This window comes from Salvelinus sp. IW2-2015, linkage group LG15 (assembly GCF_002910315.2).
Source record: "Salvelinus sp. IW2-2015 linkage group LG15, ASM291031v2, whole genome shotgun sequence".
In the NCBI taxonomy this organism is placed as follows: domain Eukaryota; kingdom Metazoa; phylum Chordata; class Actinopteri; order Salmoniformes; family Salmonidae; genus Salvelinus; species Salvelinus sp. IW2-2015.
Genome location: NC_036855.1, coordinates 2,898,908 through 2,904,089, shown reverse-complemented (window position 1 = coordinate 2,904,089; position 5,182 = coordinate 2,898,908). Strand labels below are relative to the sequence as shown.

At 44.6% G+C, this 5,182-nt stretch overlaps 1 protein-coding gene across 1 annotated transcript in view; it reads left to right on the top strand.

The window, feature by feature from the left end:
• stpg2 (sperm-tail PG-rich repeat containing 2) overlaps positions 1 to 5,182 on the top strand; it is a 77,993-nt gene that overhangs the window by 32,194 nt on the left and 40,617 nt on the right. The window lies entirely within an intron of this gene.

The window sequence follows — 5,182 nt, the reverse complement described above, 5'->3', positions numbered from 1 at the left end:
ACCAATCAAGTTGTAGAAACATCTCAAGGATGATCAATGGAAATAGGATGCACCTGAGCTCAATTTCGAGTCTCATAGCAAAGGGTCTGAATACTTATGTAGATAAGGTATTTCTGTTTTAAATCTTTAATAAATTAGATAAAATTTCAAAAAATCTGCTTTTGATTTGTCATTGTGGGGTATTGTTTGAAGATTGATTAGGAAAGCATTTTAGGGGCGGCARGTAGCCTAGTGGTTAGAGCGTTGACCYGTAACCGARAGGTTGCTAGATCGAATCCCTGAGCTGACAAGGTAAAAATCTGTCGTTCTGCACCTGAACTTAGGTGTTCCTAGGCCGTCATTGTAAATAAGAATTTGTTCTTAACTGACTTGCCTAGTTAAATAAAGGTTAAATAAAAAATTTGAATAAAATAAAGCCAGGGAAAGGGTTGGTGTAGTGCAACAACCTTAAACCAACACCTAGTGAGCTCATCAAGAGGTTTGGACCTCTTGGCGTAAAGATTACGGTGTTGGCTTGACAGTCACTGGACCTGGGTTTGAGTCCCGGTCGGGTCACACATCAACAGGCATCCTACACCAGGGCGCCATTCGTTTGGGGAATAAAAACATTTAATATTCCATCAAACAACATCATTTGCCGTTTAATCTCATAGCCAGCGTTTGACAGTGAAGTCAAATGAAGGAGGATTTTATGTGATGACTATTTCTTCGTTGTCAGAGAGCGTCCGTGATTATGATGAGACTGGCTGTTTTCCTGTTTACCATTTCTGTTCCCCTACCCCCCTGTTGTCTTCTCCTAAACACATGCGTGTGCTCAGTTCTTCTAGTCTCCTGCCTAAAGAAGAGTTCTTCAATAATAACATGACCAACCTGTAAACAGACACACACACACAGCCACACACACACACACACCCACACACACACCACACACACACACACACACACACACACACACAACACCACAACACACACACACACACACACACACAACAACACACACACAGCACACACACAAACTGCATTTCGCTGAAGGTCTAGGCTCTGTGCTGCTGTTTAGTGTGTGTGTGTCTTGTGTGTGTCCAATAGGTTTGTGTGTGTGATGTGTAATGTGGTGTGCCTGTGTGTGCTGTGTCGTGTGTGTGTGTGTGTGTGTCTGTGGTCCGTAGCGCAATGTGCCGTGTGTGTGTCCGTGTGTGTGTGCTCTGCACTGCCACGTGGTGTGTTAATGCCGCCCTGATGTGTGTGTGTGGACGGACGTTTGTGCTGTGTTTGCAGCAGACTTCAGAGTGGGATGCTATGAAGCCTGTGGTTTAAGCTCTTCCTCTCTAAATTAGTGCATCTCAGCTGTGCAAAGCATCGTCCCAGGTTGTCCTGAAGCTCAGCCAGAGCACGCTGCTCCCTCTGTCAACACTGACAGATTTATTGCACGCACAACGCCCGTTCTCCCCATTCCCCCCCATATGATCAATTCCGGACCATCATAAAACGAGACGTGTAATTAATTTCTTCTCCCAGCAAGTTGCCTTCCTTATTTAATCACCTTTTAACAGGCTGTATGTTGTGTCACAACATGGCACCCTATTCCCTGTTGTAGTTCATTACTTTAGGACCAGAGCCCTAGGGCACCCTATTCCCTGTGTTAGTGCACTACTTAGGACCAGAGCCCTATGGCACCCTTTCCCCTTGCTGTAGTTCACTACTTTTGACCAAGACAGTCGTTAGCTAGCTGTATTGATCGCATTCAGAGTACCTAGATTTCATTCCTGCTGATCCTTTGATTGGGTGGAAAACATGTCAGTCATGCTGCAATAGCTCTTATAGTGCAGGAGGACAATCCTCTGGAAGGTTTGTCATAATTACCGTGGTAAGTCTACTGGAAGGGGTGCAGAACCATGGCGATCACTAGTGGTTTGTATTGAAGTCAATGCCGATCAGCCGAGGAAGGACGGAAGATAGCTGTCCTCCGTCTACACCATGGTTGCTACTCTCGAGGTGTTCGTTGAGGTATACTAGTAAGACCTTCTTTGCAAATACTAGGGCTGGGTGATTTAATCAAATAGTTATATGGTGACAATTGTAGTCAGACTAGTATAGTAGGTTTTAAATATAGAGTAGATGTATAGAGAAGAACTTGTTAATGTAGTTTTACAATTAATTTTTTATTTAATTACTGAAGGATGGTCCTCCCTTCCTTCTCTGGGAGCCTCTACGGCGTATCAGGACAGTTTATTGGAGGTTTTCTTGACCGTATTTCCAGGCATTATCCACTAGGTTTGGCTGTAGGTAGAAATAGTAAGAAATGTTCTTTTAATTGACACAGGAAGCTGTCTCAATCAGTCAATCATTCGATCGAATCTATTATCATCTATCTCTTAAATCTATCTATCTATCTTCTATCTATTCTATTCTATCTATCTATCTATCTATCTATCTATCATCTATCTATCTATCTATCATCTATTATCTATCTTTATCTATCATCTATCTAACGTCTATTTATTTCTATCTATCTATCTAATGGCTGGTTGTACGTGAGTTGTTTCAAGAGTGACATTCATTTTTGAACATAGGTCTGTGCAGAAAGTTCATATTGCAGTGCATTCGAAAAGTATTCAAGACCCCTTCACTTTTTCCACATTTTGTTACGTACAAGCCTTATTCTTAAATCAGACCCTTTACTCAGTACTATGTTATAACACCTTTGGCAGCGAATACACCTCCGAGTCTTCTTGAGGTATGATGCTACAAGCTTGGCCACACCTGTATGTGGAAGAGTTTCTTCCCATTCTTCTCTGCAGATCCTCTCAAGGCTTACATCAGGTTGGGTTGGGGAGCGTCGCTGCACGCTATTTTCAGGTCTCTCCAGAGATGTTCAATCAGGTTCAAGTCCGGGCTCTGGCTGGGCACTCAAGGACATTCAGAGACTGTCCCGAAGCCACTCCTTAGTTGTCTTGGATGTGTGCTTAGGGTCGTTGTCCTATTGGAAGGTGAACCTTCGACCCCAGTCTAAGGTCGCTGAGTGCTCTGAGCAGGTTTTAATCAAGATCTCTCTGTACTTTGCTCCGTTCATCTTTCCCTCGATCCGGACTAATCTCCAGTCCCTGTCGATGAAAAACATCCCACACATGGATGGCTTGCCACACCATGCTTCACCGTAGGCATAGGTGCCAGGTTTCCTCCAGATGTGAGTGCTTGGCATTCCGGCCAAAGAGTTCAATCTTGTTTCATCAGACAAGAGAATCTTGTTCTCATTTACATTTACATTTACATTTAAGTCATTTAGCAGACGCTCTTATCCAAGCCTTTACAAATGGTTGCATTCACCTTATGATATCCAGTGGAACAACCACTTTACAATAGTGCATCTACTCCTTTTAAGGGGGGCGGGGTTAGAAGGATTAGCTTTATCCTATCCTAGGTATTCCTTAAAGAGGTGGGGTGCTCAGGTGTCTCCGGAAGGTGGTGATTGACTCCGCTGACCTGGCGTCCCCCCGCTAAGGGAGTTTGTTCCACCATTGGGGTGCCAGAGCAGCGAACGTTTTACTGGCTAAGCGTTAACTTACTTCCTCAGAGGTTAGGGAGGGAGCAGGCCAGAGGTGGAAGGAGGCAAAGGTCCTCAAAACTTCTTCATTTAAGAATGATAGAGGCCACTGTGTTCTGGGGACCTTCAATGGGGACCTTGGGGACCCAGATCTGTGATTGACACGATCCTGTCTCTGAGCTCTCAGACAATCTCATGATCTGGAGTCCTTTAGTGCCTTTTGCAAACCATATGTGCTCATGGCCTTTTACTGATAGTGCTTCCGTCTCTGGCCACTCTCCATAAAGGCCTGATTGGTGGAGTGCTGCAGAGATGGTTGCCCTTCTGGAAGGTTCTCCCTCTCCACAGAGAACCTGGAGCTCTGTCAGAGTGACCATCGGTTCTTGTCACCTCCCTGACCAAGCCCTTGTCCCCCAATGCTCAGTTTGGCCTCTCAAAACTCTCAAAACTCCTCAAAACTCTTCCATTTAGAATGATAGAGGCCACTGTGTTCTTGGGGACCTTCAAGGGGACCTTGGGGACCCAGATCTGTGATTCGCACGAATCCTGTCTCTGAGCTCTACAGACAATTCCTTCGACCTCATGGCTTGGTTTTTGCTTCAGAGATGCACTGTCAACTGTGGACCTTATATGACAGGTGTGTGCCTTTCCAAATCATTTCCAATCAATTGAATTTACCACAGGTGACACCAATCAAGTTGTAGAAACATCTCAAGGATGATCAATGGAAATAGGATGCACCTGAGCTCAATTTCGAGTTCATAGCAAAGGGTCTGAATACTATGTAGATAAGGTATTTCTGTTTAAATCTTTAATAAATTAGATAAAATTTCAAAAAATCTGCTTTTGATTTGTCATTGTGGGGTATTGTTTGAAGATTGATTAGGAAAGCATTTTAGGGGCGGCAAGTAGCCTAGTGGTTAGAGCGTTGACGTAACCGAAGGTTGCTAGATCGAATCCCTGAGCTGACAAGGTAAAATCTGTCGTTCTGCACCTGAACTTAGGTGTTTCCTAGGCCGTCATTGTAAATAAGAATTTGTTCTTAACTGACTTGCCTAGTAAATAAAGGTTAAATAAAAATTTGAATAAAATAACCAGGGAAAGGGTTGGTGTAGTGCAACAACCTTAAACCAACACCTAGTGAGCTCATCAAGAGGTTTGGACCTCTTGGCGTAAAGATTACGGTGTTGGCTTGACAGTCACTGGACCTGGGTTTGAGTCCCGGTCGGGTCACACATCAACAGGCATCCTACACCAGGGCGCCATTCGTTGGGAATAAAAACATTTAATATTCCATCAAACAACATCATTTGCCGTTTAATCTCATAGCCAGCGTTGACAGTGAAGTCAAATGAAGGAGGATTTTATGTGATGACTATTTCTTCGTTGTCAGAGAGCGTCCGTGATTATGATGAGACTGGCTGTTTTCCTGTTTACCATTTCTGTTCCCCTACCCCCCTGTTGTCTTCTCCTAAACACATGCGTGTGCTCACGCACGCAGACACACACACGCACGCAGACACACACGCGCACACACGCACGCAAACACACACACACGCACACGCACCACGCACGCACGCGACGCACGCACGCACGCACGCACCACACACAACAACCGCAACGCACGGCACGCACAACACT